Source organism: Nerophis ophidion, linkage group LG08 (assembly GCF_033978795.1).
Source record: "Nerophis ophidion isolate RoL-2023_Sa linkage group LG08, RoL_Noph_v1.0, whole genome shotgun sequence".
Taxonomy (NCBI): domain Eukaryota; kingdom Metazoa; phylum Chordata; class Actinopteri; order Syngnathiformes; family Syngnathidae; genus Nerophis; species Nerophis ophidion.
In genome coordinates, this window is record NC_084618.1 from 69,079,123 (window position 1) to 69,091,393 (window position 12,271).

Here is a 12,271-nt window from a genome sequence, read left to right on the forward strand (position 1 = left end):
TTGCTCGACGCCATTCAGGGACAATTTGTAAGGCCGGCTGTTGAAGTCGGGCCAAAGAGTGGCGAACAGCTGGAGCCCCGCCGTGATTGATCAGCGTGGGCCTCCGAGAACTTCATCGGGATATGAATGAAGACAAAAGCGCGACAACATTGAGCGAGTGTTTAGCGCTCGGGCCATTAAGTGGCGACAGCGGGCCGACGCCCTTGGAGGTCAGTGCCTCCTGGCAATTAGCATTTTTACCGCCAAATGATCGAGTTCGGAAAAAACTCTGAGGTGTTTCCCTCAGCAAATAAAGCAAATTGGAGTTGAAGGTTTGAGCCATAAGCAGGGGCGGCGCAATCCTTTCAAATACAAAGGCTGCGATTTACCTTTTAGGTCAGTAGGTGGCGACACCATTTATACATAATCCATATATATATATATATGGATTATATAGTTTTCTCTACAAATAAAAATCATGATTACCTTTGTTTTTTTGCGTACGAAAAAAAATATTAAAAATTACGGTAAGTAGTATACTCTACAATTAAAAATGTCAAATACTTTTGGTTTGTTGTGGCCGGGAAAAAAAAGAAATTACATACTTTATGTGATGAGTATTATTGGTTTGTTGCATCTGAAATAAATAAATAAAAAAATAAAAAGATGTTTATATATATACATATATATATATATATATATATAAACTAAATACATACAAACAACCATTTCAAATACAAAGGCTGCGATTTACCTTTTAGGCCAGTAAAGGTGACACCATTTTGTAAGGAAACGTCAATTTTAATTTATACATATTTAATTTATCATAATGCAACTTACTCTATTAGCAATAGCAAATAATCTGTGTTTGTATTTATCTTATATTCGTCCACATACATACTACTAAGACTAATTCATTTAGTAAGGGTGTCCCGATAAAACATTTTTACTTCCGACATATTGGAGCCTTGAGTTTTGGCCGATGCCGATATTGATCTGCAAGGATATTAGGGGGTGTCAAAAAAAAACAAAAAAAAATTCTAAATAATCGCGATTGTTATTTGTAATGATTCCTAATCGATTCAAAAAAATGTAATACAAAATTACATTTTTTTTTTTTACTTGATTTAATGTTTTGGTAGGATTGTATTCAACAAAACCATTTTTTGAAGTAATATAAATAATTATCAGAGTTGTTTTTCTATTTTATGAAGGAGAGTAGTCGTTCATCATAGAACTGCCACCCAATGTTATTATAAAAAGTATTGATTTTGAATAGAGTATCGATTCTGAATCGAATAGTTACCCCCAAGAATTGAATCGAATCAAACGGTGTGGTGCCCAAAGATTCAGAACTGTGGAATTTTAAAAATATTTCCACTATTTTATTCTGTTATGGACTTATGCTGTTTTATGCGATTACTGTGATCTTGTTTGTGGTGTGCAAAATGGATATTTTTATGTTTTGTTTTATTATAGCTTTTATTTCTTAATACATAGTGTTCAATACAAAGTTTTTTTTATAACTGTTTGGCTGCTTATCAAACTGTTTTGCTCTGTGAGATATTCCGAATAAGTGTTTGATGAGCATTCCTCAACTTTATCAGTATTTATTGCCTTCTTTCCCAACTTCTTTGTCACGTTGCTTGCATCAAATTCTAAAGTTAATGATTATTTGCCGAAAAATAAAAAAACTATCAGTTTGAACATCAAACATGCCTTCGTAGCATATTCAACTGAATATGGGTTGAAAATGATTTGCAAATCATTGTATTCCGTTTATATTTACATCTAACACAATTTCCCAACTCATATGGAAACGGGGTTTGTAATATGCTCAATATTTACCCTATGTTCCAGTTTGTTCCTACTTCCGGATACAAAACACAAGTGTGTTTTAGTCATAGCAGACTCAGTAGCAAACAACCGAGCTGACTATTTTTGGACAAATGAGGATTCACAACTTTATCTTTTTGAAGCTGAATATACGGAGGATGAACTACTGCTTCTAGAAGCGAGCAAAAAGGAAGAACGGAACGTTGGAGCAGACAGAAGCCGAGAGAATGAGGTGAAAGTAAATCGAAGCTGCAGAATGTGTAAGGTGAAGCCATGCTATTTTTACATAAATGGAGTGCTTACCCAAATAAACCGGGAAAATTGTCCCCGGCCTGCTGAACCAAACGCACAACTGTCCATCGAGTGAGTCTTTATATCGATCATGTCATGTGTGTCATAAAATACAGTGCATACACTTTCTGGCTAGCTCTGTACAAACAAAACATGAAATGTGGGCTAATACTTTATAGATACTGTAATAAGATTATTCATGTTTTTCAGTCAGTACAAAAATGGGGTCTAATCGCAGTGTTTTGCCTTATAATCCCAAACACATTTCCTGCCGACGGACAAGCCAGCTTATCTCTTGCCATAGTTATTTTTTACGCCAATGTGTTACTATGCTAGAACAATAGTTCCTCAGTGTTTGCTTTTACAATAACAATGTTGGTTCTTATACAGGTTACGGAACGTAAATGAAGTATTGGTGACAGTTTTTGAATGTAAAGTGATTGTAAAGTGATTTAAAGGTAAAATTGATTGCTCCCATTAGCTGCATTGCTAGCCACCTAGAACAAGCCGATGTTTACATGCTGGAAAATATATATATGTATATTTATATATCCCTCCAATGGGCTCACCACTCATGGGAGGGGCCATAGAGGTCGGGTGCATTGTGAGCTGGGCGGCAGCCGAAGGCAGGGCACTTGGCGGTCCGACCCTCGGCTACAGAAGCTAGCTCTTGGGACGTGGAACGTCACCTCACTGGGGGGGAAGGAGCCTGAGCTAGTGCGCGAGGTAGAGAAGTTCCGGCTGGATATAGTCGGAATCACCTCGACGCACAGCAAGGGCTCTGGAACCAGTTCTCTCGAGAGGGACTGGACCCTCTTCCACTCTGGCGTTGCCGGCAGTGAGAGGCGACGGGCTGGGGTGGCAATTCTGGTTGCCCCCCGGCTCAAAGCCTGTACGTTTGAGTTCAACCCAGTGGACGAGAGGGTAGCTTCCCTTCGCCTTCGGGTGGGGGGACGGGTCCTGACTGTTGTTTGTGCTTACGCACCAAACAGCAGTTCAGAGTACCCACCCTTTTTGGGTACACTCGAGGGAGTACTGGAAAGTGCTCCTCCGGGTGATTCCCTTGTCCTACTGGGAGACTTCAACGCTCATGTTGGCAACGACAGTGAAACCTGGAGAGGCGTGATTGGGAAGAATGGTCGCCCGGATCTAAACCCGAGTGGTGTTTTGTTATTGGACTTTTGTGCTCGTCACAGTTTGTCGATAACAAACACCATGTTCAAACATAAGGGTGTCCATATGTGCACTTGGCACCAGGACACCCTAGGCCGCAGTTCCATGATCGACTTTGTAGTTGTGTCATCGGATTTGCGGCCTCATGTTTTGGACACTCGGGTGAAGAGAGGGGCGGAGCTTTCTACCGATCACCACCTGGTGGTGAGTTGGCTGCGATGGTGGGGGAGGATGCCGGACAGACCTGGCAGGCCCAAGCGCATTGTGAGGGTCTGCTGGGAACGTCTGGCAGAGTCTCCTGTCAGAGAGAGTTTCAATTCACACCTCCGGGAGAACTTTGAACATGTCACGAGGGAGGTGCGGGACATTGAGTCCGAGTGGACCACGTTCCGAACCTCTATTGTCGAGGCGGCTGATTGGAGCTGTGGCCGCAAGGTTGTTGGTGCCTGTCGTGGCGGTAATCCCAGAACCCGTTGGTGGACACCAGCAGTGAGGGATGCCGTCAAGCTGAAGAAGGAGTCCTACCGGGTTCTTTTGGCTCATAGGACTCCGGAGGCAGTGGACGGGTACCGACGGGCCAAGCGGTGTGCAGCTTTAGCGGTCGCGGAGGCAAAAACTCGGACATGGGAAGAGTTCGGGGAAGCCATGGAAAACGACTTCCGGACGGCTTCGAAGCGATTCTGGACCACCATACGGCGCCTCAGGAAGGGGAAGCAGTGCACTATCAACACCGTGTATGGTGCGGATGGTGTTCTGCTGACTTCGACTGCGGATGTTGTGGATCGGTGGAGGGAATACTTCGAAGACCTCCTCAATCCCACCAACACGTCTTTCTTTGAGGAAGCGGTGCCTGGGGAATCTGTAGTGGACTCTCCTATTTCTGGGGCTGAGGTCGCTGAGGTAGTTAAAAAGCTCCTCGGCGGCAAGGCCCCGGGGGTGGATGAGATCCGCCCGGAGTTCCTTAAGGCTCTGGATGCTGTGGGGCTGTCTTGGTTGACAAGACTCTGCAGCATCGCGTGGACATCGGGGGCGGTACCTCTGGATTGGCAGACCGGGGTGGTGGTTCCTCTCTTTAAGAAGGGGGACCGGAGGGTGTGTTCCAACTATCGTGGGATCACACTCCTCAGCCTTCCCGGTAAGGTTTATTCAGGTGTACTGGAGAGGAGGCTTCGCCGGATAGTCGAACCTCGGATTCAGGAGGAACAGTGTGGTTTTCGTCCTGGTCGTGGAACTGTGGACCAGCTCTACACTCTCGGCAGGGTTCTTGAGGGTGCATGGGAGTTTGCCCAACCAGTCTACATGTGCTTTGTGGACTTGGAGAAGGCATTCGACCGTGTCCCTCGGGAAGTCCTGTGGGGATTGCTCAGAGAGTATGGGGTATCGGAATGTCTTATTGTGGCAGTCCGCTCCCTGTATGATCAGTGTCAGAGCTTGGTCCGCATTGCTGGCAGTAAGTCGGACACGTTTCCAGTGAAGGTTGGACTCCGCCAAGGCTGTCCTTTGTCACCCATTCTGTTCATAACTTTTATGGACAGAATTTCTAGGCGCAGTCAAGGCGTTGAGGGGTTCCGGTTTGGTGGCCACGGGATTAGGTCTCTGCTTTTTGCAGATGATGTAGTCCTGATGGCTTCATCTGGCCGGGATCTTCAGCTCTCACTGGATCGGTTCGCAGCCGAGTGTGAAGCGACCGGAATGAGAATCAGCACCTCCAAGTCCGAGTCCATGGTTCTCGCCCGGAAAAGGGTGGAATGCCATCTCCGGGTTGGGGAGGAGACCCTGCCCCAAGTGGAGGAGTTCAAGTACCTAGGAGTCTTGTTCACGAGTGGGGGAAGAGTGGATCGTGAGATCGACAGGCGGATCGGTGCGGCGTCTTCAGTAATGCGGACGTTGTATCGATCCGTTGTGGTGAAGAAGGAGCTGAGCCGGAAGGCAAAGCTCTCAATTTACCGGTCGATCTACGTTCCCATCCTCACCTATGGTCATGAGCTTTGGGTCATGACCGAAAGGATAAGATCACGGGTACAAGCGGCCGAAATGAGTTTCCTCCGCCGGGTGGCGGGGCTCTCCCTTAGAGATAGGGTGAGAAGCTCTGCCATCCGGGAGGAGCTCAACGTAAAGCCGCTGCTCCTTCACATGGAGAGGAGCCAGATGAGGTGGTTCGGGCATCTGGTCAGGATGCCACCCGAACGCCTCCCTAGGGATGTGTTTAGGGCACGTCCAGCTGGTAGGAGGCCACGGGGAAGACCCAGGACACGTTGGAAAGACTATGTCTCCCGGCTGGCCTGGGAACGCCTCGGGATCCCCCGGGAAGAGCTAGACGAAGTGGCTGGAGATAGGGAAGTCTGGGCTTCCCTGCTTAGGCTGCTGCCCCCGCGACCCGACCTCGGATAAGCGGAAGATGATGGATGGATGGATGGATATTTATATATTTGGGATGCACCGAATAATCGGTAACCGAATATATTCGGCCGAATATGGCAAAAAAAAGCCACATTCGGCCTTCGGTTGAATGAGTTAAAAGCAAGGCCAAATAGTGGCATGTGACGCAATGAACCAACGTGCAGTGACGCGGTGACGCAATGAACCAACGTGCAGTGACGCGGTGACGCAATGAACCAACGTGCAGGGACGCGGTGACGCAATGAACCAACGTGCAGTGACGCGGTGACGCAATGAACCAACGTGCAGGGACGCGGTGACTTTGTAACCCAGCGCCTTCAGAAAAATGGCAGCAGTGTGGAGATATTTTAAAGTGTCGGAAAGTGACTAAAGTATTGCAGTTTGCAAGGAATGTTCAGCCAAACTGTCTCGAGGAGGCGCCTCAGCATAGACCTTCAGCACTACTGCAGCAGCTGAAAGGAGAGCTGGTCACAGCACGAGAACGCCCACCCCGTCCGTGGCCGACGTCTTTGAGAGGACGAAAAAGTTTGCGACTGACAGTGCCAAAGCAAACGGAATTACAAAGAAGGTAATGGAATTTATGAATTGGACATATTAAAGCCAATTGGAGACAGTGAAGTGACGCACAGAGAGAAAAAGAATGCGCACCACAGAGGTAACGCGTGAAGAAATCCTCCAGGAAAACGACTCAGATTCCAGGCAGACGAGTACGAGTGCAACTGCTCAACAGCTGGACTGTTACCTGTCAGAAGTCCTCATCCCTAGGAGTGACAATCTTCTAACATATTGGAGGACCAATCAAGACCGCTTTCCTGACTTAGCACAGATGGCAGGCAGGTAATAACAGTTTTACAGTACTTTTCAAAACATAACTCCAAAGTGGTTTAAAGTGTTTTTTTTTATTTTGTTTGTCTTTTAAAGTTGTTCTACACTTTTAAAAACAAAATATATATTTAATTAATGAAATATAAAACAACATAGGAATACTACAATAAAGTGCATAAGAGAAGTTGTGTTCATAACAATAAGCTGATGGGAAAGGGATTGGTTTATTTTCTGTATTTTTTTTTTTATTGCTTGATAATAATAATGTTTACATTCCAAGGTACTTGTCTGCTCCATGCACCAGCACAGACAGTGAGAGGCTGCATCCAATGTCCTTGATGAGAGGAGGAACAGACTGACATGTGACAAAGCAGAGACGCTACTGTTCATAAAGAAGAACCTGCCACTGTTCCTGAAGTAATAGGCTAAGTAGACTTATGCCAAAAGGAAAATAGTTCATTTGTTATTTGCACTTGGGTTTTTTCAATGCACTTTAATGCATGTTTTTGTTGGAATGTCTACAGCAGGGGTCAGCATAGGTTCAATCATGGGCCAGATTTCTTAACCTTTTTTGAGGGGCTTGACAAACAGGCACAGTTGTTGATGTTTTTGTCTGACGTCTAAGACAAATTAAAATTGTTTTATACATTGTTCGTATCCTTTTTATTCTGAAGCTGAAGTACTGTTGTTGAAAAATCTGTTCCGGCCTGGAATATGTTGTGTACCTGTATAAGTGTATGAGGTTACAAGCACACACTTATTGAGATTTACTTGAACCTTCTGTTTACATTATTAGCCTGTTGTGTAGGCTACCTGTATAAGTGTATGAGGTTACAAGCACACACTTATTGAGATTTACTTGAGCCTTCTGTTTACATTATTAGCATATCTACTGTGGCTAAGCAGACTTTTGCCAAAAGGACAATAATTCATTTGTTGTGGGTTCTTGGTCGCCACGGGTGCTGACTATTTTGTTATTATTTCAAAACACTCACCTGCTCCCGGGCACTAAACAGAGAGCTACTTGTTGCTGCTATTCGCCGCACTGAGTCTGGTTGTCTGGTTTGCTGAATGCAACAAGTTACCTGTGTTTTCCGTTTGATTCCTGAGCTAAGCTTTGCCATTGGTTTGCTTATTTTCCATGCTAAGCTTTTTCCTTTAGCTTACCATAGCTTCCCGTGCTATCTTCCTATATTTTTTCTATTCCTGCCTGACTGATTTACGGACATTAAATCATTGTCTTGCCTGCACTCTACCTCCAGAGTTCCATCTACAGCCTAGGAATAAGGGTCACTTATTTCTTGTATTGTTTCAAGCTAGTTTAGCGGCTAGCTTAGCAATTAGCTTGCCTGCTTCAGCCTGATTTTCCTGTTTGTAACATGCTTACCTTCTTCTAGTGACCTGTAAAAATCGTAGTTAAGTTGCCGCAACGGAGGACTATTTGGCGTAGGGAGTGTATTGAGATAAACAGTCAGCCGCGGTTCGCAGCCGAGTGTGAAGCGACTGGGATGAGAATCGGCACCTCCAAGTCAAAGTCCATGGTTCTCGCCCGGGAAAGGGTGGAGTGCCATCTCCAGGTTGGGGAGGAGATCTTGCCCCAAGTGGAGGAGTTCAAGTACCTCGGAGTCTTGTTCACGAGTGAGGGAGGAACAGATCGTGAGATCGACAGGCGGATCGGTGCGGCGTCTTCAGTAATGCGGACGTTGTACCGATCCGTTGTGGTGAAGAAGGAGCTGAGCCGGAAGGCAAAGCTCTCAATTTACCGGTCGATCTACGTTCCCATCCTCACCTATGGTCATGAGCTTTGGGTCATGACCGAAAGGATAAGATCACGGGTACAAGCGGCCCAAATGAGTTTGGGTCTCTCCCTTAGAGATAGGGTGAGAAGCTCTGTCATCCGGGAGGAACTCAAAGTAAAGCCGCTGCTCCTCCACATGGAGAGGAGCCAGATGAGGTGGTTCGGGCATCTGGTCAGGATGCCACCCAAACCCCTCCCTAGGAAGGTATTTAGGGCACGTCCAACTGGTAGGAGGCCACGGGGAAGACCCAGGACACGTTGAGAAGACTATGTCTCCCGGCTGGTCTGGGAACGCCTCGGGATCCCCCGGGAGGAGCTGGACTAAGTGGCTAGGGAGAGGAGAGTCTTGGCCTCACTGCTTAGGCTGCTGCCCCCGCGACCCGACCTCGGATAAGTGGAAAAAAATGGATGAATGGAGTTAGCCACTAGCAACCTGTGTGGTAGCTCATCCTTATAAAAATAGGCTTAAAACGTTTAAAAAAGTATATTTATGTAATGAACTGATGATTCATTGACACCGATATCATCGTTACTTGCTCCAAAATGTCAAATATGCAGAAAGTTTGTCGTGGCCTCTTTGCTTAATCAAAGCACACCGCAGTTTGTCACGCTAATGGCGGCCGTAATAACCACAACAGAGTTTTGCCTGCGCGCTCGTCACAGGGTTGTGCGGGCGCGCCGACCCACGCGCCGCGCCGTCCGACACGGGTCAGCGAAGACGCGGCAAGGTGGCGGCCCACCTACGACCCGCGCACTTACTGGGTTGACTGGCTTTTAGAGCCACACCTGAGACGTCGTCGTCGTGGTCATAAAACAATTACAGCACACCAAACTCAACACATAATTGTTTCTTTACATGCCTATTGATTATGCGTCCTCATGTTTTATCAACGTAACGCGGGATCCCCCCACATCTGTTTCACGGACATGAATGGCTGACCTATTTAACGGCCGCATTATTGATGTCACGTCTTGTGATCATGTTTTATTTAGTTATGTTCTGTTACTTCAAGACTCCATTAGTTCCTGTTTTGTTTTTCACCCCCTTGTTTTGTCACCATTAGTTTCACCTGTCTCACGTGTTGGACTCATGCACCTGTTTGAATTACGTCATTATTATTTAAGCCTGGTTTTTCAGTTGGTCGTTCTGACGTCATCGCCCTGTTTATGACCACTCTGTTTCATGCCTATGTAGTGAGTCTTATTCTGCGTTGTGTGTTTGTTTTTTAATTAAAGACACTCCACCATTACGTCGTTTCATCATTAATTGGCCACCTGTGTTGGAAACACGAAACACATACACAGGTCTCTACTTTCTGGCGGAGTGATACCTTCTCACCAAAAGTCCGAAAGAAGAGAAAATAAACAACATTCATTCGTATAAAAATAATTCAAATTACATAAACAAAAACGTTTTATCACAAAAAAATAATAATAATGCACAAATCCACATACCTGTGTTGGAAACACATACAGAGGTCTCTACTTTCTGGCGGAGTGATACCTCCTCATCAAAAGTCTGAAAGAAGAGAACATAAACAACATTTATTCATATGAAAATAATATTTTTAATTACATTAACAAAAAATTTTTATCACAAAAAAATAATAATGATAATGCACAAATCCACATACCTGTGTTGGAAACACGAAACACATACAAAGGTCTCTACTTTCTGGCGGAGTGATACCTCCTCATCAAAAGTCCGAAAGAAGAGAACATAAACAACATTTATTCACATAAAATTAATATTTTAAATTACATTAACAAAAACGTTTTATCACAACAAAATAATAATGATAATGCACAAATCCACATAACTGTGTTGGAAACACGAAACACATAGACAGGGCTCTACTTTCTGGCGGAGTGATACCTCCTCATCAAAAGTCCGAAAGAAGAGAGAATAAACAACATTCATTCATATTAAAATAATAATTTAAATTACATTAACAAAACTGTTTTATCACAAAAAAAAAAAAATAATGCACAAATCCACATACCTGTGTTGGAAACACATACACGGGTCTCTACTTTCTGGCGGAGTGATACCTGCGTAAATACCATGCGTAATTATGACCAAACATTTTAAACAGTCGACGCGCTAATCCTTACTTAACAAAATTGTGCATAAAAATACTTAAAACTTATACCTACAACATTAATGTTTTAACTTTTAAAGTGTTATGAACGTTTAGAATGAATATTTACACTAAGAAACACGGAACAGTGAAGAACTATTACCTCCTCATCAAAAGTCCAAAATAAGAGGAAGTAAACATCCCAAAAAAAACAGCAAAGTCACTTCCCACACCGGACATCCGGTTCTTCAAAATAAAACCAATACTTCACAATAACAACAACAACAAAAATTGATTTGCAATCAAAACAATGTGTAACCAAAAAATAATTTCCATTCAAAAAAATTACAATACAAAATAAAAATATGTAATAAAAAAAAAATAATCACACGATTAACGAAAAAAAATAATTGAACGATTTGCAACCAAAAAATGGTGGAAAAAAAAGGCTTGTAACCAAAAAAAACTAAACAAAAGAAAAAAAAGATTCATACAGCAAAACAATTAGTAACCGCAAAACAAAAAACAATTTACAACAAAATATGTTTCAACCATGACTGGTGCTAACCTGTCTGTAAAAATAAAAAAATAAAATTTTTTGATCAACTAGCTGGTCCTCTTGTTTCTGTGTCGCTGTTTCAGAGACCGTTGGTCATTCTTCTGCCAGCAATGGTCCAGGTTGTTTAGAAGGGCGCCCCCTCCCTCACCTGCTTTACTTTCACTATCGATTTCAGGTGATGCTGTGGACAAAGTCCTTCTGACCTCTGGAGAGCCTTAAATACATCATCCAGTGGGCGAGCCTGAGACTCTTGTTACTTTCACTTTCTGGGGCGACTACAGCTGTTGCTACCTTTTAACAATGAGTCCAAAGCACATAGCGGCAGCGTGTGGGCCGTAGAAAAGGTGCATTGGTGTGGGTGAAGGGCGTTTAGCGGCCTCCTACATGTGTTCCTCTAATTGGCGTTATTAATCAGCGCCGGTGTTTAACAATCTCATCCGTGCGTGAGAAGTCGGGCCTGAACACACCTCAGAGTTGTTGACGGAAACCCAAGTTGGAACTAGCCAAGCAGCAATCATCATCAACACACAAATTAATTAACGTCTGACCTCTCGGAACACTTTGTTTGCTGTAAACACTTGGCGGTGACTAATTGAAGATGTCAAACTGCCTTCCCCTACCCCCCAAAAATAGGTAATTGATAGTTTATGTTGGGGTTTTTTTTAACTTTATTCAACGCATAACAATTTTGTACCTAGTTTTTTTAAACCAAAAAACATAAGAACGGCATCATTGGCTGTCATATGTTGTGGAGTTAATTTAGTGAGAGCTTCACGGTACCATATGTATCACGATACTTGAGCCACGGTACGATACAGTATTGTGATACTGTGATTATGGCGATATATTCTTCATAGCTCAGTTATAGAATTAAAATGCAGCTTCAAAAACAAAGTGTATTTAAGTCTATAGCACAGGCCTGGGGGACCAAATTTAGGGAGAAAAAACGTGTCTGGGGGCCGGTATATCTATTTTTAGGAACACTAATGCAAAACCTCACATTAATGTCTGATTGAATGCTAAAAACGTTATAGACAGCCCTAAAAAACGGAATGGAATTAAAAAATTTTTTACTGAATGTACATTAAAATAAAGAATGTGGGATTTACAATATTAACTATGAAGAATAAAACCCTGAATATTGACAACACATAAATGTCACAACCCCTCTCCATCCACATAATTTACAAATGCAACACAAATGCAACAAACAGCAAAATATGAACAATAAATGGAAAAAAAAAACCATCTACGATCTGATACATCTGAAATATCACTAAGCTTTAGAACTTTGTTGTAAAAATGTCCTTCCGCGTCTGTCCCTGACAC

General features: G+C 43.6%; 1 long non-coding RNA gene across 1 annotated transcript in view; it reads right to left on the bottom strand.

Annotated features, from left to right (window-relative positions):
• LOC133557123 (uncharacterized) overlaps positions 1-10,356 on the bottom strand; it is a 121,264-nt gene extending 110,908 nt beyond the window's left edge. The window contains exons 1-3 of the long non-coding RNA XR_009807704.1: positions 10,306-10,356; positions 9,937-9,992; positions 9,758-9,821 (exon numbers count right to left, since the gene is read on the bottom strand). This is a non-coding gene — a long non-coding RNA (uncharacterized LOC133557123). The remainder of the gene's footprint in view (positions 1-9,757; positions 9,822-9,936; positions 9,993-10,305) is intronic.
• Positions 10,357-12,271: the final 1,915 nt, after the last annotated feature.